This window comes from Lutra lutra, chromosome 1, assembly GCF_902655055.1.
Source record: "Lutra lutra chromosome 1, mLutLut1.2, whole genome shotgun sequence".
NCBI lineage: Eukaryota > Metazoa > Chordata > Mammalia > Carnivora > Mustelidae > Lutra > Lutra lutra.
Genome location: NC_062278.1, coordinates 7390878 through 7415546, shown reverse-complemented (window position 1 = coordinate 7415546; position 24669 = coordinate 7390878). Strand labels below are relative to the sequence as shown.

The window sequence follows — 24669 nt, the reverse complement described above, 5'->3', positions numbered from 1 at the left end:
TAGGATAAATGAGGCAGAAGAAAGAATTAGCGATATAGAAGACCAAATGACAGAGAATAAAGAAGCTGAGCAAAAGAGGGACAAACAGCTACTGGACCATGAGGGGAGAATTCGAGAGATAAGTGACACCATAAGACGAAACAACATTAGAATAATTGGGATTCCAGAAGAAGAGGAAACAGAGAGGGGAGCAGAAGGTATATTGGAGAGAATTATTGGAGAGAATTTCCCCAATATGGCAAAGGGAACAAGCATCAAAATCCAGAAGGTTCAGAGAACCCCCCTCAAAATCAATAAGAATAGGTCTACACCCCGTCACCTAATAGTAAAATTGACAAGTCTTAGTGACAAAGAAAAGATCCTGAAAGCAGCCCGGGAAAAGAAGTCTGTAACGTACAATGGTAAAAATATTAGATTGGCAGCAGACTTATCCACAGAGACCTGGCAGGCCAGAAAGAGCTGGCATGATATATTCAGAGTACTAAATGAGAAAAACATGCAGCCAAGAATACTATATCCAGCTAGGCTATCATTGAAAATAGACGGAGAGATTAAAAGCTTCCAGGAAAAACAAAAACTGAAAGAATTTGCAAATACCAAACCAGCTCTACAGGAAATATTGAAAGGGGTCCTCTAAGCAAAGAGAGACCCTAAAAGTAGGAGATCAGAAAGAAACAGAGACAATATACAATAACAGTCACCTTACAGGCAATACAATGGCACTAAATTCATATCTCTCAATACTTACCCTGAATGTGAATGGGCTAAATGCCCCAATCAAAAGACACAGGGTATCAGAATGGATCAAAAAACAAAACCCATCTATATGTTGCCTACAAGAAACTCATCTTACGCCCGAAGACACCTCCAGGTTTAAAGTGAGGGGGTGGAAAAGAATTTACCATGCTAATGGACATCAGAAGAAAGCAGGAGTGGCAATCCTTATATCAGATCAATTAGATTTTAAGCCAAAGATTATAATAAGAGATGAGGAAGGACACTATATCATACTCAAAGGAACTGTCCAACAAGAAGATCTAACAATTTTAAATATCTATGCCCCTAACGTGGGAGCAGCCAACTATATAAACCAATTAATAACAAAATCAAAGAAACACATCGACAAGAATACAATAATAGTAGGGGATTTTAACACTCCCCTCACTGAAATGGACAGATCATCCAAGCAAAAGATCAACAAGGAAATCAAGGCCTTAAATGACACACTGGACCAGATGGACATCCCAGATATTTTCAGAACATTTCATCCCAAAGCAACAGAATACACATTCTCTCTAGTGCACATGGAACATTCTCCAAAACAGATCATATTCTTGGTCCTAAATCAAGTCTCAACAGGTATCAAAAGATTGGGATCATTCCCTGCATATTTTCAGACCACAATGCTCTAAAGCTAGAACTCAATCACAAGAGGAAATTTGGAAAGAACCCAAATACATGGAGACTAAACAGCATCCTTCTAAATAATGAATGGGTCAACCAGGAAATTAAAGAAGAATTGAAAAAATTTATGGAAACAAATGATAATGAAAACACAACGGTTCAGAATCTGTGGGACACAACAAAGGCAGTCCTGAGAGGAAAATATATAGCGGTACAAGCCTTTCTCAAGAAACAAGAAAGGTCTCAGGTACACAACCTAACCCTACACCTAAAGGAGCTGGAGAAAGAACAAGAAAGAAACCCTAAACCAAGCAGGAGAAGAGAAATCATAAAGATCAGAGCAGAAATCAATAAAATAGAAACAAAAAAAACAATAGAACAAATCAACGAAACTAGGAGCTGGTTCTTTGAAAGAATTAATAAGATTGATAAACCCCTGGCCAGACTTATCAAAAAGAAAAGAGAGAGGACCCAAATAAATAAAATCATGAATGAAAGAGGAGAGATCACAACGAACACCAAAGAAATACAGACAATTATAAGAACATACTATGAGCAACTCTACGCCAACAAATTTGACAATCTGGAAGAAATGGATGCATTCCTAGAGACATATAAACTACCACAACTGAACCAGGAAGAAATAGAAAGCCTGAACAGACCCATAACCAGTAAGGAGATTGAAACAGTCATCAAAAATCTCCAAACAAACAAAAGCCCAGGGCCAGACGGCTTCCCGGGGGAATTCTACCAAACATTTAAAGAAGAACTAATTCCTATTCTCCTGAAACTGTTCCAAAAAATAGCAATAGAAGGAAAACTTCCAAACTCATTTTATGAGGCCAGCATCACCTTGATCCCAAAACCAGACAAGGATCCCATCAAAAAAGAGAACTACAGACCAATATCCTTGATGAACACAGATGCAAAAATTCTCGCCAAAATACTAGCCAATAGGATTCAACAGTACGTTAAAAGGATTATTCACCACGACCAAGTGGGATTTATTCCAGGGCTGCAAGGCTGGTTCAACATCCGCAAATCAATCAATGTGATACAACACATTAATAAAAGAAAGACCAAGAACCATATGATACTCTCCATAGATGCTGAAAAAGCATTTGACAAAGTACAGCATCCCTTCCTGATCAAAACTCTTCAAAGTGTAGGGATAGATGGCACATACCTCAATATTATCAAAGCCATCTATGAAAAACCCACCGCAAATATCATTCTCAATGGAGAAAAACTGAAAGCTTTTCCGCTAAGGTCAGGAACACGGCAGGGATGTCCGTTATCACCACTGCTATTCAATATAGTACTAGAAGTACTAGCCTCAGCAATCAGACAACAAAAGGAAATTAAAGGCATCCAAATCGGCAAAGAAGAAGTCAAACTATCACTCTTCGCAGATGATATGATACTCTATGTGGAAAACCCAAAAGACTCCACTCCAAAACTGCTAGAACTTGTACAGGAATTCAGTAAAGTGTCAGGATATAAAATCAATGCACAGAAATCAGTTGCATTTCTCTACACCAACAACAAGACAGAAGAAAGAGAAATTAAGGAGTCCATCCCATTTACAATTGCACCCAAAACTATAAGATACCTAGGAATAAACCTAACCAAAGAGACTAAGAATCTATACTCAGAAAACTATAAAGTACTCATGAAAGAAATTGAGGAAGACACAAAGAAATGGAAAAATGTTCCATGCTCCTGGATTGGAAGAATAAATATTGTGAAAATGTCTATGCTACCTAAAGCAATCTACACATTTAATGCAATTCCTATCAAAGTACCATCCATTTTTTTCAAAGAAATGGAACAAATAATCCTCAAATTTATATGGAACCAGAAAAGACCTCGAATAGCCAAAGGAATATTGAAAAAGAAAGCCACAGTTGGTGGCATCACAATTCCGGACTTCAAGCTCTATTACAAAGCTGTCATCATCAAGACAGCATGGTACTGGCACAAAAACAGACACTTAGAACAATGGAACAGAATAGAGAGCCCAGAAATGGACCCTCAACTCTATGGTCAACTCATCTTCGACAAAGCAGGAAAGAATGTCCAATGGAACAAAGACAGCCTCTTCAATAAATGGTGTTGGGAAAATTGGACAGCCACATGCAGAAAAATGAAATTGGATCATTTCCTTACACCACACACGAAAATAGACTCAAAATGGATGAAGGATCTCAATGTGAGAAAGGAATCCATCAAAATCCTCGAGGAGAACACAGGCAGCAACCTCTTCGACGTCAGCTGCAGCAACATCTTCCTAGGAACATCACCAAAGGCAAGGGAAGCAAGGGCAAAAGTGAACTATTGGGATTTTATCAAGATCAAAAGCTTTTGCACAGCAAAGGAAACAGTGAACAAAACCAAAAGACAACTGACAGAATGGGAGAAGATATTTGCAAATGACATATCAGATAAAGGGCTAGTGTCCAAAATCTAAAAAGAACTTAGCAAACTCAACACCCAAAGAACAAAGAATCCAATCAAGAAATGGGCAGAGGACATGAACAGACATTTCTGCAAAGAAGACATCCAGATGGCCAACAGACACATGAAAAAGTGCTCCATATCACTCGGCATCAGGGAAATACAAATCAAAACCACCATGAGATATCACCTCACACCAGTCAGAATGGCTAAAATTAACAAGTCAGGAAATGACAGATGCTGGCGAGGATGCGGAGAAAGGGGAACCCTCCTACACTGTTGGTGGGAATGCAAGCTGGTGCAACCACTCTGGAAAACAGCATGGAGGTTCCTCAAAATGTTGAAAATAGAACTACCCTATGACCCTGCAATTGCACTGCTGGGTATTTACCCTAAAGATACAAACGTAGTGATCCGAAGGGGCACATGCACCCGAATGTTTATAGCAGCAATGTCTACAATAGCCAAACTATGGAAAGAACCTAGATGTCCATCTACAGACGAATGGATAAAGAAGATGTGATATATATACACAATGGAATACTATGCAGCCATCAAAAGAAATGAATTCATGCCATTTGCGACGACGTGGATGGAACTAGAGGGTATCATGCTTAGCGAAATAAGTCAATCGGAGAAAGACAACTATCATATGATCTCCATGATATGAGGGAGAGGAGATGCAACATGGGGTTTGAGGGGGTAGGAGAAGAGTAAATGAAACAGGATGGGATTGGGAGGGAGACAAACCATAAGTGACTCTTAATCTCACAAAACAAACTGAGGGTTGATGGGGGGAGGGGGTTGGGAGAGGGGGTGGTGTTATGGATATCGGGGAGGGTATGTGCTATGGTGTGTGTTGTGAAGTGTGTAAACCTGGCGATTCGCAGACCTGTACCCCTGGGGATAAAAATATATGTTTATAAAGCTGTAAAAAAAAAAAAGAAAGAAAGGATGAATCCCCAAGTTTTGTAGCAACATGGACGGGACTGGAAGAGATTATGCTGAGTGAAATAAGTCAAGCAGAGAGAGTCAATTATCATATGGTTTCACTTATTTGTGGAGCATAACAAATAGCATGGAGGACAAGCGGAGATGGAGAGGAGAAGGGAGTTGAGGGAAATTGGAAGGGGAGGTGAACCATGAGAGACTATGGACTCTGAAAAACGATCTGAGAATTTTGAAGGGGTGGGGGGTGGGAGGTTGGGGGCACCAGGTGGTGGGTATTGTAGAGGGCACGGATTGCATGGAGCACTGGGTGTGGTGCAAAAATAATGAATACTGTTATGCTGAAAAAAATAAAAAAAATTAAACAAAACAAAACAAAACAAAACAAAACAAAAATGGATATCTATCCAAAGACTCTAGAATGATTACCCCACCAGTGTACTTCCCTCCCGGGCACAGAGCTAAACTGCAATTTGCAAGCTACTGATGCAGTTAGGTATGGCAACAGAACATGGCAGAAGTGATATATGTTACTTCCGGGCCTGGATCATGAAGAATCTCCTGTGTCTGGTTCCTCTATGGTGCCAGCCAATTAGATTTAGCAGAGTGAAAATAACCTTCTATTTTGCTAAACTGTTGAGATTTAGGGATTTTCTATTACAACATCTATCTAATTAATATAGTCTACATGGCTTCACTGAGGACCGCATTTAATGCCACTTTGTAGCAAATGAATAACAGCATCTATTATTTATAACGTGCATACTTCGTGCTGGACATGATGCTAGGAACCTTACATTATCACATTAATCCTCATAACATTTCTGGAGTAGACACCCTTATTTTCATTTTATAGATAGGCAAACCAAGAGATTAAAGTGGAGCAAGGTCATGTAATGAGTGTAGTGGATTATATAATTGTCCCCAATTATTGACTTCCCTTTTCATAAGAAGAATATATGTCTGTACCTGCTGTTATATGTAGGTGCCTCAGTGGGAGACATATGCATCTCCATCTCATTGTCCATTAGCACTGGTATGACGCATGACCTGTTTTTGGTCCATGGACTGTGAGTGGATAACCTGAGCCATCCCTGAGCAGGACTTTTTAAGAGTCACTGCTTAATCTGGCATCCACCTTCTACTCTGAGGCTAGCATGTAGTGCCCCAAATCAAACTGATCTCTCAGCTTGGATCTCAGAATGAGAAAGATACAGGAGTGCAGGGCCATAGCTGACCAGCAAAGGTATGAAGCTTGAGGAAGAAATAAACCTTTGTTTTGTAAGCCACTGGGATGTTGAGATTGCTGTTACTGCACCAAAGCTAGTAAAAGCTGACTAATACTTAGAACTTGATGCAAATGCAGTTAGATGCCAGAGCCTGTGTTCATCATCACTGAATAACACCTCCCAAGCACAATGTCACATTCACATACATTCCTGTTGGATGATATGAGGAAAATTAAGGCATCATAAAAAAAATCAACTCTCATCCTGGGTAAAGAGAAAGTGGATGCCTATAAGTTTAAAGAGGAAACTGCAAAAGCACCAGGATTCAAACTTTATTTATAGATTTGTCTCTCACTTTGCATGTAATATGTTCAGATTTAGTGCCACAAAACAATTGTTGGCAAGGATGTGGATCTTTTTATTCATAGATCCACTTACTGGTGAATTTTGTAAAGTGTTCACACTAGAAGCCACGTCTCTGTGACCAGGAATCTGACTGGTGGTGAGTATCAGTCAAAAACTTCTCTAAAGGAACAACAAGTACTGTATGGTCTCTGGTTCTAAGCACATAGGCTGAAGATGCTTGGGGGCTTAATCTGACCTGCATAAATCTGTAGAGACATGACTTAAAGAGCTATTTGTTAAAAATGTGGGGTTAACGTCATACACTGTAATTAGAAAAGTTGATTGATGCCTTAATGCATCCAGACAAGATAAAGATTTGAATGGTCATTTGAACATGATGCAAAATCACTCTCTCAAGATTTGTTTGAATAGCTAGTCAGTTCAGTAATAAATAAACAAATATCTACAATTGATTAGGAGGTATGGCTAGATCAAGGCTACAGACAGTTTAGGGAATACTGAATATTCTTTATTCTTTTTAAGATGACATAGTCCTAAGAACATAGGAACCAAGATGGCAGCATGTGAAGATTGTGAACACACTTCTTTCCATGGACACACCAAATCTACAGCTACATATGGATCATTTTCTTTTGAAAAGAGATTTCAAAACTAGGTGAACTGCTTTCCACAACAAGGAATAAAAAGACCATATTAAGATGGATAAGAGAGGCAGAGACACAGTCTTGAAGAACGCTCCCCCCCCTCCACTCCCCTCCTCAGTGCAGCAACACACAGTGGATAAGGATCTCACCAGAGAGGTATTTCTTTTTGAGTGAGAGGTTGGTGCCCCACATTGGGCAACCTAACCTCTGGGAGCTGTACCAGAAAGACAGCCCTTAGAATGTCTGGCTTGGGGAACAATCAGGCTGATGTCTGGAAGTCCCAAAATGCTATAAGGAAACTGAGATTCCCATCTTAGAGGGCTGGGGTATGGTCTCAATCACTCCAGACCAAGCAAAAAGCAGCAGTTTGAAAAGTACCAAGATTATATGTGAGGGAGATTCATTTGCTGATCTGGAGACATCTGCTAGAGGGGCAGGGCACAGTTGAGATGTTCCCAGGAAATGAAGGTGCTGGAGGACACCATTGTTGCACACTCCCCCTAGCCTGCTAGTACAGGCAAGTGAAATCAGACAAGGCACCCTCCCACTAACTTGCTTGGAAGGGCAGAATGAGCTGCTGTGTTGCTTGCTGAGACTAGAGAGTGCAGGCAGTTGCAACACTCCCCTGCTCCCTGGCTGGGGCTGGCAGTGTTGGTGGTCACAGCATTCTCCTACTCCTAGCCTAAAGCCGATACGTGCACTCAGAGAAGGCACATTCTTGCTGCACTGCTGAAGCTCACAGGCTTGTGCAGACAAGATGTTTTCCCACTACCTTTCTGAAACCATTGAGTTTGCTTGACACTACAATCTCCACTGCCTTGCTAAGGTCAGAAGGCACATTCAACCCACAAAGGGGACACTCCTTGATCACCTGACTCTGCTGGCCACAAGAATTGGCATTCCAGAGCTCTACAGGACTGTAACAAGTAGAAAGATAGCTCTTGGTGGGCCACTACCCTAGGGTACTGCACAGACAGCAGAGAAACACTTCAGTCCTCCTGTGAAAAGGGCTTATTTACTGAAACCTGGAGCTTCAGTCTGAGGGACAGGCCTCATGTTTCCTACACATCCAAGGGGCTAAAAAGGCATACCCAGGGAACAAAAACAGAGAGACACCACCATCATGCACTCCCTTAGCTTACCCACAGCTCAAAGAGATTTCCTGGAAAGCTTATACACTTGTGTGAAGGCCCAATTTTTGCAACTGTTTCTCAGTGGAGACTTCCAGAACTCCTGATCTGGAGGCTAAGAGGGATTATGCTTGTATTCCCACAAAACTGTATATATTTACATATTGTAAAAATGACTGCCTGGGGTCTGGCTTTCAATTAGCTTCAAACTAGATGTTAAACAGATTCTTCCCCTTAGAACACTGACAAATCTCAGTGCATCCTCAAGAATAGGGGCATATTAATAATAACTCAGGTAGCTTAGACCATCACAAAGTTTCAAGGAACAACCAAGAGCTAGGACAAGGTTGAACAAGAAGCTTTATCATCTCCATAAAGCCACTCCTTCAGGCCTATGAGAGGTAGCTATTTGGCCTAACACATAGAAACAAACAGTCAAAAAAAATGAGGAAACAGAAATATTAAGTTTATTCAGATTTGAAGGAGAGAGAGTTTACTAGGTAAGCAAAAGCTAAAGGAGTTCATCACTACTAAACCAGCCTTATAAAAATATTAAAGGGACTTCTTTAAGGTGAAAAGAAATGGCACTAATTACTAATAAAAAAAACACAAAGTAAAAACCTCACTGGAAAAGGTAGATATACAGTGAAGGTAGTGGATTAATTACTCATAAAGGCACTAAAAAGGTTAAAAGACAAAAGTAGTGAAATTAACTAAAACTACAATATAGTTTAAGGTATACAGAAAGCAAAAAAAGATTAAAAAGTGACATCAAAACATAAAACATAAGAGACCTGGCAGGCCAGAAAGAGCTGGCATGATATATTCAGAGTACTAAATGAGAAAAACATGCAGCCAAGAATACTATATCCAGCTAGGTTATCATTGAAAATAGAAGGAGAGATTAAAAGCTTCCAGGACAAACAAAAACTGAGAGAATTTGCAAATACCAAACTAGCTCTACAGGAAATATTGAAAGGGGTCCTCTAAGCAAAGAGAGACCCTCAAAGTAGTAGATCAGAAAGAAACAGAGACAATATACAATAACAGTCACCTTACAGGCAATACGATGGCACTAAATTCATATCTCTCAATACTTACCCTGAATGTGAATGGGCTAAATGCCCCAATCAAAAGACACAGGGTATCAGAATGGATAAAAAACAAAACCCATCTATATGTTGCCTACAAGAAACTCATCTTAAACCCGAAGACACCTCCAGGTTTAAAGTGAGGGGGTGGAAAAGAATTTACCATGCTAATGGACATCAGAAGAAAGCAGGAGTGGCAATCCTTATATCAGATCAATTAGATTTTAAGCCAAAGACTATAATAAGAGATGAGGAAGGACACTATATCATACTCAAAGGAACTGTCCAACAAGAAGATCTAACAATTTTAAATATCTATGCCCCTAACGTGGGAGCAGCCAACTATATAAACCAATTAATAACAAAATCAAAGAAACACATCGACAAGAATACAATAATAGTAGGGGACTTTAACACTCCCCTCACTGAAATGGACAGATCATCCAGCAAAAGATCAACAAGGAAATAAAGGCCTTAAATGACACACTGGACCAGATGGACATCCCAGATATATTCAGAACATTTCATCCCAAAGCAACAGAATACACATTCTTCTCTAGTGCCAATGGAACATTCTCCAGAATAGATCATATTCTTGGTCCTAAATCAAGTCTCAACAGGTATCAAAATATTGGGATCATTCCCTGCATATTTTCAGACCACAATGCTCTAAAGCTAGAACTCAATCACAAGAGGAAATTTGGAAAGAACCCAAATACATGGAGACTAAACAGCATCCTTCTAAAGAATGAATGGGTCAACCAGGAAATTAAAGAAGAATTGAAAAAATTCATGGAAACAAATGATAATGAAAACACAACGGTTCAGAATCTGTGGGACACAACAAAGGCAGTCCTGAGAGGAAAATATATAGTGGTACAAGCCTTTCTCAAGAAACAAGAAAGGTCTCAGGTACACAACCTAACCCTACACCTAAAGGAGCTGGAGAAAGAACAAGAAAGAAACCCTAAACCCAGCAGGAGAAGAGAAATCATAAAGATTAGAGTAGAAATCAATGAAATAGAAACCAAAAAACCAATAGAACAAATCAACGAAACTAGGAGATGGTTCTTTGAAAGAATTAACAAGATTGATAAACCCCTGGCCAGACTTATCAAAAAGAAAAGAGAAAGGACCCAAATAAATAAAATCATGAATGAAAGAGGAGAGATCACAACGAACACCAAAGAAATACAGACAATTATAAGAACATACTATGAGCAACTCTACGCCAACAAATTTGACAATCTGGAAGAAATGGATGCATTCCTAGAGACATATAAACTACCACAACTGAACCAGGAAGAAATAGAAAGCCTGAACAGACCCATAACCAGTAAGGAGATTGAAACAGTCATCAAAAATCTCCAAACAAACAAAAGCCCAGGGCCAGACGGCTTCCCGGGGGAATTCTACCAAACATTTAAAGAAGAACTAATTCCTATTCTCCTGAAACTGTTCCAAAAAATAGAAATAGAAAGAAAACTTCCAAACTCATTTTATGAGGCCAGCATCACCTTGATCCCAAAACCAGACAAGGATCCCATCAAAAAAGAGAACTACAGACCAATATCCTTGATGAACACAGATGCAAAAATTCTCGCCAAAATACTAGCCAATAGGATTCAACAGTACGTTAAAAGGATTATTCACCACGACCAAGTGGGATTTATTCCAGGGCTGCAAGGTTGGTTCAACATCCGCAAATCAATGAATGTGATACAACACATTAATAAAAGAAAGAACAAGAACCATATGATACTCTCCATAGATGCTGAAAAAGCATTTGACAAAGTACAGCATCCCTTCCTGATCAAAACTCTTCAAAGTGTAGGGATAGATGGCACATACCTCAATATTATCAAAGCCATCTATGAAAAACCCACCGCAAATATCATTCTCAATGGAGAAAAACTGAAAGCTTTTCCGCTAAGGTCAGGAACACGGCAGGGATGTCCGTTATCACCACTGCTATTCAACATAGTACTAGAAGTACTAGCCTCAGCATTCAGACAACAAAAGGAAATTAAAGGCATCCAAATCGGCAAAGAAGAAGTCAAACTATCACTCTTCGCAGATGATATGATACTCTATGTGGAAAACCCAAAAGACTCCACTCCAAAACTGCTAGAACTTGTACAGGAATTCAGTAAAGTGTCAGGATATAAAATCAATGCACAGAAATCAGTTGCATTTCTCTACACCAACAACAAGACAGAAGAAAGAGAAATTAAGGAGTCCATCCCATTTACAATTGCACCCAAAACTATAAGATACCTAGGAATAAACCTAACCAAAGAGACTAAGAATCTATACTCAGAAAACTATAAAGTACTCATGAAAGAAATTGAGGAAGACACAAAGAAATGGAAAAATGTTCCATGCTCCTGGATTGGAAGAATAAATATTGTGAAAATGTCTATGCTACCTAAAGCAATCTACACATTTTATGCAATTCCTATCAAAGTACCATCCATTTTTTTCAAAGAAATGGAACAAATAATCCTAAAATTCATATGGAACCAGAAAAGACCTCGAATAGCCAAAGGAATATTGAAAAAGAAAGCCACAGTTGGTGGCATCACAATTCCGGACTTCAAGCTCTATACAAAGCTGTCATCATCAAGACAGCATGGTACTGGCACAAAAACAGACACATAGATCAATGGAACAGAATAGAGAGCCCAGAAATGGACACTCAACTCTAGGGTCAACTCATCTTCGACAAAGCAGGAAAGAATGTCCAATGGAAAAAAGACAGCCTCTTCAATAAATGGTGTTGGGAAAATTGGACAGCCACATGCAGAAAAATGAAATTGGATCATTTCCTTACACCACACACGAAAATAGACTCAAAATGGATGAAGGATCTCAATGTGAGAAAGGAATCCATCAAAATCCTCGAGGAGAACACAGGCAGCAACCTCTTCGACGTCAGCTGCAGCAACATCTTCCTAGGAACATCACCAAAGGCAAGGGAAGCAAGGGCAAAAGTGAACTATTGGGATTTTATCAAGATCAAAAGCTTTTGCACAGCAAAGGAAACAGTGAACAAAACCAAAAGACAACTGACAGAATGGGAGAAGATATTTGCAAATGACATATCAGATAAAGGGCTAGTGTCCAAAATCTAAAAAGAACTTAGCAAACTCAACACCCAAAGAACAAAGAATCCAATCAAGAAATGGGCAGAGGACATGAACAGACATTTCTGCAAAGAAGACATCCAGATGGCCAACAGACACATGAAAAAGTGCTCCATATCACTCGGCATCAGGGAAATACAAATCAAAACCACCATGAGATATCACCTCACACCAGTCAGAATGGCTAAAATTAACAAGTCAGGAAATGACAGATGCTGGCGAGGATGCGGAGAAAGGGGAACCCTCCTACACTGTTGGTGGGAATGCAAGCTGGTGCAACCACTCTGGAAAACAGCATGGAGGTTCCTCAAAATGTTGAAAATAGAACTACCCTATGACCCTGCAATTGCACTGCTGGGTATTTACCCTAAAGATACAAACGTAGTGATCCGAAGGGGCACATGCACCCGAATGTTTATAGCAGCAATGTCTACAATAGCCAAACTATGGAAAGAACCTAGATGTCCATCTACAGACGAATGGATAAAGAAGATGTGATATATATACACAATGGAATACTATGCAGCCATCAAAAGAAATGAATTCATGCCATTTGCGACGACGTGGATGGAACTAGAGGGTATCATGCTTAGCGAAATAAGTCAATCGGAGAAAGACAACTATCATATGATCTCCATGATATGAGGGAGAGGAGATGCAACATGGGGTTTGAGGGGGTAGGAGAAGAGTAAATGAAACAGGATGGGATTGGGAGGGAGACAAACCATAAGTGACTCTTAATCTCACAAAACAAACTGAGGGTTGATGGGGGGAGGGGGTGGGGAGAGGGGGGTGCGGTTATGGATATTGGGGAGGATATGTGCTATGGTGAGTGCTGTGAAGTGTGTAAACCTGGCGATTCGCAGACCTGTACCCCTGGGGATAAAAATATATGTTTATAAAGCTGTAAAAAAAAAAAAAAAGAAAAAAGAAAGGATGAATACCCAAGTTTTGTAGCAACATGGACGGGACTGGAAGAGATTATGCTGAGTGAAATAAGTCAAGCAGAGAGAGTCAATTATCATATGGTTTCACTTATTTGTGGAGCGTAACAAATAGCATGGAGGACAAGGGGAGATGGAGAGGAGAAGGGAGTTGAGGGAAATTGGAAGGGGAGGTGAACCATGAGAGACTATGGACTCTGAAAAACGATCTGAGAATTTTGAAGGGGTGGGGGGTGGGAGGTTGGGGGCACCAGGTGGTGGGTATTGTAGAGGGCACGGATTGCATGGAGCACTGGGTGTGGTGCAAAAATAATGAATACTGTTATGCTGAAAAAATAAAAAATTAAAAAAAGAACATAAAACATAGACAGGGAGTCAAAATGTAGAATTTTGAAATGTGTTCAAATTTAAATTGCTATCAACTTAAAATACTGTTTTATACATATATGACATATGTGAACTTCACAGTAATCACAAACCAAAAACTTACAGTAAATACACAAAAGAAAATGAGAAATGAATCCAAGCACAATGATAAAGAAAGTCATCAAACCATGAAGGAATAGAGAAAGAGAAAAAAAGGAACAGAGAAGAACTACAAACAACCAGAAAACAATGGACAAAATTGAAATAAGTTCATATCTATCAATAATTAGTTTAAATATGAATGGACTAAATTCTCTAATCAAAAGACATAAAGTGGTTGAAGGGATTAAAAAAGATACCTATATGCTACCTATAAGAAATACACTTCAGAAGTAAGGATGCACATTGACTGAAAGCAAAGAGATGAAAAAAGTTACTTCATGGAAATGGAAATGAAAAGAAAGCTGGTATAGGTGTACTTATATCAGACAAAGATATAAAAGATAAAGAGAGGCATTATGACAGATATATAGATATATCTTATCTATAGATAGAGATATATAGCTATCTATCTGTAGATAAAGATATATATCTATCTATAGATAGAGATATATAGCTATCTATCATAGATAAAGAGATATATCTATCTATAGATAGAGATGTATAGCTATATATATCTATAGATAGATAGATCTCCAACTTAAGAGTATAAAAACATATAAAAAAAAGATTAACAGACCTAAAGGCAGAAAGTGACAGTAATACAACAATAGTAGGCAATTTTAGCATTCCATTGACATCAATGAACTTATAACTCATCCAGACATAAAATTATTTGGAAAATATTGGCTTTAAATGGTACATTAGACCAAATGGACTTAATAGATATATACAGAGCAATTCCATCCAAAAACAACAGAACAGACTTTCTTCTCAAGTGCTCATGGAATATTTTCCATCCTAGATCACATGTTAGGCTACAAAAATAAATCTTAATAAATACAAGAAGACTGAAATAATATCAAGCATTTTTTCCAATCACAATGGTATGAAACTAAAAATCAATTACAAGAAGAAAGCTGAAAAACATATAAAAACACTGAAATTAAACAATATATTTTGAAGAACTACTGGGTCACAGAAGATGTCAAAGGGGAAATGCAAAAATACTCGGAAACAAATGGAAATAGAAATATGCCATACTAAAATCTATGGGATGCAGCAAAAGCAGTTCTAAGAGGTAAGTTCATAGCAATATAGGCCTATCTCAAGAAGCAAGAAAAATCTCCAACAATTTAAATTTACTTCTACAGGAACTAAGAAAAGAAGAACAAAGACTAGAGTTTGTAGAAGGAAGAAAATAATAAAGATCAGAGTGGAAATAAATGGAATAGAGACTAAAAGACAATTTAAAAAAAAATCAGTGAAATTAAGAGCTGGTTCTTTAAAAAAGAGAAACAAATTGACAAGCCTCAAGCTAGATTCACCAAGAAAGAAAGAGAGAGGGCTCAAATAAATAATATCAGAAATATAAGAGAAGTTACAACCAGTAGCACAGAAATGCTAAGGATCATAAGAGACTATGATGGACAATTATACACCAACAAATTGAAAAACTTGAAAGAAATAGATACATTTCTAGAAATTTACAATCTTCCAATATTGAATAAGAAGAAATAGAAAATCTGAAGAGTCTGATTACCAGTAAGGAGATTAAATCAATAATTAAAAACCTCCTAACAAACACAAGCACAGGACCAAACAGTTTCACTAGTGAATTCTACCAAACATTCAAATAAGATTTAATACCTATCCTCAAACTCTTCCCAAAAATTGAAGAGGAGAGAAAGCTTCCAAACTCATTTTGCAAGGCCAGTGTTACCCTGATACCTAAACCAGACAAGAACACTACAAAAAAAGAAAATTATAGGCCAATATCCCTGATGAATATATATGAAAAATCCTCAAAAAAATGAGCAAACCAAAGTGAACAATATATTAAAAGGATCAGACACCAAGATCAATGGGATTTATTCCAGGGATGCAAGGATGGTTCAACTGCAAGTTAATCAGTGTGATAGACCCACATTAACAAAATGAAGGATAAAATCATATGATCATCTCAAAAAATGCAGAAAAAGCATTTGATGAAATTCAACAACCACCTATGATAAAAACTCTCAACAAAGTTAGTATAGAGGAAATGTTCTTCAACTTAGTAAAATCCCTGGAAATAAACTTAACTAGTAAGGTGAAAGACCTGTATACTGAAAACTATAAGACACTGATGAAAGACATGAGCATGCACTTCTCCAATGAAGACATCCAAATGGCTAAAAGACCTATGAAAAAATGTTCATTATCATTAGCCATCAGAGAAATTAAAGTCAAAACCATATTGAGATAACACCTTAACACTAGTTAGAATGGCAAAGATTAACAAGACAGGAAAGAAGAAATGTTGTAGAGGATGTGGAGAAAGGGGAATCCTCTTACACTGTTGGTGGGAACTCAAGTTGGTGCAGCCACTCTGGAAAACAGTGTGGAGAGTCCTCCAAAAATTAAAAATAGAGCTATCCTCTGACCTGGCAATTACAGTACTGGGTATTTACCCCAAAGATACAGATATAGTGTAAATAAGGGCCATAAGTACCCCAACATTGTGGACATAGCCACAATAGCCAAACTGTGGAAGGATCCAAGATGCCCTTCAACAGACGAATGGATAAAGAAGATGAGGTCCATATATACAATGGAATATCACTCAGCCATCAGAAAGGATGAATACCCAACTTTGGCATCAACATGGATGGGACTGGAGGATGAAATGAGTCAAGCAGAGAAAGTCAATTATCATAAGGTTTCATTTTTTCTGGAACATAAGAAACAACATGGAGGACATTAGGAGAAAGAAAGGAGAAGTGAAAGAGGGGAATTCAGAAGGTGAGACATACCATAAGACACTATGGACTCAAAGAAACAAACTGAGGGTTTTAGAGGGGTGTGGGATGGAGAGATAGGTGAGTCTGATGGTGGGTATTTAGGAGGGCATGTATTGCATGGAGCATTGTGTGTTATAGGTGAACAATGAATCTTGGAACACTACATCAAAAACTAAAGATGTGTTATATTGTGACTAACATAACACAACAAAAATTTAAAAAATTAAAAAATGACCTAAAAAGAAAGCACTAACTCAAAGGGATATATGTATACTGATTATTATAGCAGCATAATTGACAATAGCCAAATTATGGAAACAGACTAAGTGTCCATCGATTGATGAGTGGATAAAGAAGATGTGCTTTCTATATGCAATGGAATATTACTCAGCCATAAAAATGAAATCTTGCCATCTGCAAGAACATGGATGGAGCTAGAGAGTATTATGCTAAGTAAAATAAGCCAGAGAAAGATAAATACCATATGATTTCACTCAAATGTGGATTTAAGAAACAAAACAAATGAGCAAAGGGAAGAAAAAAGAGAGAGGCAAACGAAGAGACAGACTCTTGACTATATAAAGCAAACTAATAGTTACCAGAGGGGAAGTGGGTGGGGGGACGGAAGAAATTAGGGGATGGGGATTAATGATGGTATTTGGTATACTGAGCTCTGGGTGTTGTATGGACTTATTGAATCACTATATTGTACACCTGAAACTAATATTACACTGTATGTTAACTAACTGGAATTTAAGTAAAAATTTAAAAATAAATAAAAAAAGAAATTAAAAAGACATAAATAAATGCAAAGATTTCCCATGCCTATGAGTTGGAGGAATTAATATGTTAAAATGTTCAATAACCAGAGCAATCTACAGGTTCAATGCAATACCTACCAAAATTCTAATGACATTTTTTATAGAACTAGAACAAATAATTCTAGACAATGCTGGGAAAGAAGAACAAAGCTAGAGGTGTCATCTTCTTTTTTTTTTTTTTAAAGATTTTATTTATTTATTTATTTATTTATTTGACAGATCACAAGTAGGCAGAGAGGCAGGCAGAGAGAGAGAGAGAGAGGAGGAAGCAGGCTTCCTGCTGAGCAGAGAGTCCGATGCGGGGCTTGATCCCAGAACCCTGGGATCATGACCTGAGCTGAAGGCAGAAGTTTTAACCCACTGAGCCACCCAGGCACCCTTAGAGGTGTCATCTTCCATGATTTCAAACTATTCTACAAATTGATATTAATCAAAACAGTGTGGTATTGGCATAAAAACAGACATATAGATCAAAAGAACAGAACAGAGAGCCCAGAAATAAGCCTTCACATCCGTGGTCAATTTGTAAGAAAAGAGGCAAGAATATAGAATGGAGAATGGACAGTCTCATCACTAAGGTGTTGGGAAAATTGAAGAGATACAGCTACATGCAAAAGAATGAAACTGGACCACTATCTTACAACATATATAAAAATCAACTCAAATTGGATTAAAAACTTGAATTTAAGACATGAAGCCATGAGACTTCTAGAAAACATAGGCAGTAAGCTTCTTGACATTGGTCTTAGCAATGTTTTTTAGATCTGTCTCCAAAAGCAAGGGAAACAAAACCAAAAATAAACAATGAGACTATATCAAACTAAAAAGCTTATGCACAGTGAAGGAAACCTTCAACAAAATGAAAAGGCAACCTACTGAATGGGAGAAGATATTTGCAAGTCACCTATTCAATAAGAGGTTAATATCCAAAATGTATTTAAAAAGTTATATAACTCAACAAAAATCGTCTGGTTAAAAAATGAGCAGGAGATCTGAATAGACTTATTCCAAAGAAGACATACAGATGGCCAACATGCACAAGAAGAGGTGGTCAGCATCACTAATTATCAGGGAAATGCAAATAAAGACCACATGTCAATCAAAATGTCTAATATGATTAAGACAAGAAATAATTAGTGTTGGTGAGAATGTGGAGAAAAGGGAACTCTTGAGCTCTGTTGTGGGAACAAAAATTGGCACAACCACTGTGGAAAACAGTACAGAGCTTCCTAAAAAAATAAAAAATAGAACCACTATAAGACCCAGCAATTCTCCTACTGGATACCTATTTGAAAAATCCAAAACTTTAATTTGAAAAGACATATGCATCCTTTTGTTCGCTGCAGCATTATTTTCAAAAGCCAAGATATGGAAACAACCTAAGTGTCTACTGATAAATGAATGAATAAAGAAAATGTGGTGTATATCTACAATGGAATATTACCTAGCCATAAAAAAGAATGAAATCTTATCATTTGCAACAACATGGATGGGTCTTCAGTGTATTTTGCAAGCAAAATAAATCAGACACAGAAAGACAAATACTGCATGATTTCACTTACATGTGGAATCTACAAAACAAAACCAACAAAACCTTGTCACATAGATACAGACAATAGATTGGTGGTTGCCGGGGGTGGGGATGGTTTGTAGGAATGAACTGGCTGAACAGGATTAAGAAATAAAACTTCCACTTATAAAATAAGTAAGTCATAGTTGTATAATATACAGCATGGGGAATATACTCAATAATATTGTATTAATTTTGTAGGGTCATAGATGGTAAGTGAACTTACTGTGATGACCAGTTCACAGTGTATACAAATGTCAAGTAACTATGTTGTATGCCTGAAGCTAATACAATATTATACATCAATTACACCTCAGAAAAAAGATGACGTTGTCCTTCTTTATTTGAGAGAAATAACTTTGTGTTATTAATTAGTGCTAATAAAATGACATCAAGTATGTGTATATTCTAGGACTTTATCAGAGTATCATTAGAGCACTAACTATACTTATGATGATCTTTTCTTTGTTTAAGGATCTTAATTATTTCTAGAGCTAATATTTAATATACATTATAAAATGTATTATCCCATATGGTTGCATTTTATTTTTTTTATCTCCCTGAACACTCAAACTACAACTAGAAAGAAAACCTTAATTCGACAAGTGTCTTGATGATTTTTCAACTAAACTACCAATTTCCCTTTAATTGATATTAAATTTAATAATTCTGAAAAAATCCAGAGTGAATCAATTCTCCTTTGATATTTAAAATGACATTTGAAATAAAGGAAAGAAACAATAAATGCCATCTCAATAAGCTGTAAATCCAAAGTTGTTTACATTTAAACATCTCAGTTCCACGAACCTTGAAGTCCTATTACAATGAGTTAAAAAACAAACAAAAAAATCCTTGGTTTCAGAAGTGTCATTACTTTAATGCTGGTAAAAAATAGTAGCTTTAAATGCTAGCCTTTCCTCCTAGCTTCCTTCCCCTTGTTCTGATGCTCTCTGGTCTCTTTCCCTTATTAATCTACATATTCTTACATATCATTTGTAAGAGTTATTGAAAAAGGGCTTCACCTTGCCTACTTGCCCATATTGATAAGGAGGCTTTATCTTATTTCCGTGAAGATTCACATAACCAAGATTCAACCTTTGAAAAAAGCAGCACTTTCTACCTATGAAAATCAGTGAATGGGGTTATGCTTCAATAAGAGCATATTATTGGGGCGCCTGGGTGGCTCAGTGGGTTAAGCTGCTGCCTTCGGCTCAGGTCATGATCTCAGGGTCCTGGGATCGAGCCCCGCATCGGGCTCTCTGCTTGGCAGGGAGCCTGCTTCCCTCTCTCTCTCTCTCTCTGCCTGCCTCTCTGTCTACTTGTGATCTCTCTGTCAAATAAATAAATAAAATCTTTAAAAAAAATAAGAGCATATTATTTATTTTTAATTGCCAATAAATTTTTTTCTATTGCTTATTAAACAGCTCTTCTGATGTCTTATTTTCTTTTATCCTGTAAAGCAGATATAGTTTGTAAGATGGGGGGAAATTTGAGAGTGAATTAAAACATTTCTTTATACTCAAAGGAAAGAGCCTATATAAGTCCTCTGTATTAAATAAAGACCTGGCTCATAAAAGTTAATATACCTTATTTACCGATGCTTAGGAAATACCAGGGTTAGGTGTCAAAATTATTTTTAAAATATTATAAAAATGTTCCAGTGCACAGGGATTAATTTTAAGTCTTCTTAACAAATCTTACTTGAAATGGGTAGACTAATTATTTTGGAGTATGCCATTGACTGCCATTAGGACATAATGATGCTTTGCTTAGCAATTAGCCCCCCAAGAAGAAGAAGAAAGCAAGTCCTAGTTTGAAAAATTAGCACCGAATATATGAACATAGAATCTACCAGAACTGAAGATAATTGATTAAACAATTTTCTATACCTAGATCATTTATATTCCCATCTTTTTTTTTTTAATTCGTGAGAGAAATTGAGCCTTAGAACTCACAAATACATGATAAATGATCTTTTTTATGGAATGACCTATATTCTTATATGGCTTTATCTTCATAACTAATCTCTACTTCTCTTCTGCTGATAATATGAGATGGAGAAAAGCCAAGGTATAGTTGCTTCAAGTCCTAACAGTACTCCATGCACCATTTCTCTCTACTTTAGATAGCAACTCTTTTAATAAATTACATCACGGATAAACTTATCAATATCCATCAGGAACTGAAATGGAAGAAATAGTGTAACATCTCGTCTTTTAACCAGGTTTGGAATAGATTGTTTCTGCCTTCAATAGAGATCATGAAAAACAAACAACAAAAAACAAAAACTGGAAGGTATAAGCACACTGCTTTAACCAAGTCCTGAGTGCTCTGCACACATCACCTTTAGAAAGCAATGGCACAGCCACAGTTGCAAAAGCCAGCCAAGAAAACCAGGATTGCTCTTGTTTGGAGAGAACAAAGCAGAACCAGCTCAAGACTAAACACACACACACACACACACACACACACACACACACACACACACACACACACACGGGCATCTTCAAAAGAGAAAAGCAACCCAGTGTATTGTAAAGGCAACCAGTTGTCAAACTTTGAGTGGGCTCTGCAAGTCAAACCGTACCTTGTAACACCTGGATGCTATTCACAAAAATAGTCTATTAGAAATGTGACTGAACCTTCCTCCACTATTTTTCCTCATCTGTATTGGGGGGTCTGAGGACAGCAGGACAGAGACCAGCTTTGCCCCAGGTGAAGGCAGAATGGCGAGAGAGACTTACCTGTTTTCTCTCAACGAATGCTGAAACGGAACTTGAGTTAAAATAAATCCTCCCCTCTTGCACAGTTTCTTCCTTGTTTCTATTAAGAGAAGTGACTCCGTCTCGTCTCCCAGTTTCCTATGCCCTACAACCTTGGAAATGTAGCTGCCCTACTCACATGCTGCCTTAAAGATACAGTTACTGCTTCTCACCGCACTAGCATACTCTCTTCCCTTTCCTGGAGCTCATCAGCTCTTTTAGAAAGTCTGTCAGGTCTGGACTAAGAGTATTTTATTTCTCTGCCCTCCAGGATCTCAGGACCCCTCGAAAGGATTTGGTTAACTGCTGTCTCACTGACAGGGTGCTCCTATAGTCTTTCTGTCATCTAAGCCCGACAAAAAGTACAGAGGACAGTGAGAGGGTAAGAAATGAATGGATGCTTTTGAAACCAAAGGGACTTGGCTGAAACTAGACAACTCTCATTAGAGACTGGTCTGGGGTGTGTGTGTGTGTGTGTGTACATGCGTGCGTGGGTGCACCGCACCCCTTTGCTTCCCTGAGGACAGGATCATTCTCCATTCTCAGTTCAACTTGGATCTTTTGCTGCTTCAGTGTTCTTGGTTTTGAATAGTTACTCTGATGCACCGCCATGCGTGAAATGGATGATTTGCAAGCTTCTCTGTCCCACGCAATTCCGTGGATAATCAGATATCCAGATTCTGCACGGGCAAGAGAACCGTTCATTTACAGAAAGTGATCGCTTCTGTCACCAAAGGAGCTAGTAACATTCGCAGGGGTAGTCAACTGGGAGGTGGGAACCTGGCCCTTGTGCTCTGGCCTTGGTGCTGAATCCGAAACCTGCTGCCTGAACCATCTCCGTGGCCTCTGGACAACTTTGGGAGGTTTGAGAGTGCCGGCCAGTTCTAGAAGCCCCCTTGCGGGTGGCGGGCAGGAACTTGGGCACTGCTGATACCCTGGGACCCTCCACAGAATACCTGACTGGCTTATTCCTTCTCCTGAAGCTGGGAAAGTTTTGTTCAATGTTTTTTGTTGTAATTGGAGCTGCCTTCTCCCCTCCCACCTGGGTCGCCATGGAGACTCAGCTCTTTCTTTCTCCAGGCAAAATGGGCGAAGCTTAGTTAGCTATGCCCTGACTACAGCAAGCCCCTTTCTCTTTCTAATCAGCTCCTGGGTATCCCACTCCTCTGTTTTTCAGCAAAAGAAAGGTAGGCAGGGTGAGGAGCTAGTAGGGATGTGATATTACAACCTATATGGTGGGGGCTCCCCCGAACCATCAGACTTTGGATAAAAGCAAGCAGGAGACACTCTAAACATATAATGAATTTCCAACTCCTAAACACAGGAGTTTCCACCCCCCCTTTCTCTCTCTCTTCCTTTTTTGGGAGTGGAGGCGGGATTCTTTGGAAAATTCTGGTATTTTGTTTCTCCATCAACCTCACCCTATATCTGTGGCTGTTCCTATTACCATGTTTCCTCCTTAAGCATCTCTTCATATTGAGGTTGGTACAAGAGATATACCTGTGGATTGACCCAAGGTTTTATTGGGTTTGGGGAATACTAATGTTATTTCTGTTAAAAAACTAATTCAGGTTTAATGTCTTCATGCAAATGAAAATATACCCAGGAGGAAGCAAGTCAGCAGATTAGTCTAACCCCCTAAATGCCATAAACATCTCATTTTATCTGAGGGTTTCTTTCCCCTTCCAGTTACAAAACAATTCAGTTTACTTCTAGGGAGAGCTTCCTATTCACTGTTTGTAGCCATCATATTACATCCTTGGTTTTACTGATAGACAACAGTTAGAAGTTATTGTTTCCCATTTTCTGCCGGTTTCTCCCCACCCCTCACTTTTCCTTTTCCTCCTTCTCTGTTCTCTGTCTTCGTCTCTGTCTCTCTCCTCTATGCAAAGAACAAGGATACAGCTTTCCATAAAGACAATGGGCTTTTCCCAACTGTAAATGACTACACCGCAAGCCGCCCCTACCAGTTAATCAGTGCATTTCTTCTTTGCCAACGTATGTTGAAATGATGTCTGCAATGACTGCCTGGGTTTCTCTGTGCCCGGGGCATGCAGACCCCCTCCACTCCCCGCCCCCCTTGCGAGTTTTCAGTTGCTAATGAAAACCCTATGAAACAGATTTCCCTTCCGTTATGTAACCGGCATCTCCCTCGCCTTTCCCTTGACTTGGGCATCATGTTTCTCATCAGCGTGGAGCATGCAGCGACGGAGACTGGGGAGGGGGAGGTGGAGACCCGAGGGCACGGAACGTTTTGCCCAGATTGTGCCAGCTTCTCACCTTCGAGCAACTCAGCGCACCGCTTACCTTGCTGCGGACAGGGTGGTTTCACTCAATCATGATCTCCTCTTGGAACGGAGCAAGATTTGATAATTGAGTACACGATGGATGGTGAGGGGAGAAAATAAAAAAAAGAAAAGGAAAGACAAGCTGGAATCAGATGGTCAAATTTCACATCAGCCCCGGGAGGCTGTTAGGAGTCTCCATTCTCCTGGCGGTGCACCCAGTTCTGGGTCTGGCTTCCCGGTTCCCGCGGATCCCCACCCCTCCACCCGCCCAACCTCTCCGGCCAGGTGCGGCCGTCTGCAAACTGGCTCCCTCTGGCCGCGAGCGGAGAGGAGGGCTGGGCGCGGGGTCACGGGAGGGGCGGAGGGGTGTGCGTCGGGCAGAGACGCGGGCGGCAGACCGGTGGAGGAAAGGGGAAAAAAAGCAAGAGTGGCGGAAAAAAAAAAAAAAAAAAATCCCGGCTGGGAGAAAAGTGATGGGCCACGCAGAGAGACGTCATGAAAGCCGCAGATTCAATGAATGCTCCTCAATTCCAGCGGACGGGCTGAGCCCCGCTGGCCGCG

At 39.0% G+C, this 24669-nt stretch overlaps 1 protein-coding gene across 1 annotated transcript in view; it reads right to left on the bottom strand.

Annotated features, from left to right (window-relative positions):
- Nucleotides 1-24320, bottom strand: part of KCNJ6 (potassium inwardly rectifying channel subfamily J member 6) — a 290935-nt gene extending 266615 nt beyond the window's left edge. Inside the window, exon 1 of the mRNA XM_047719953.1 lies at nt 24128-24320. The gene's annotated coding sequence lies outside the window, so the exon portion shown is untranslated. The remainder of the gene's footprint in view (nt 1-24127) is intronic.
- Between the last annotated feature and the right edge of the window lie 349 nt (nt 24321-24669).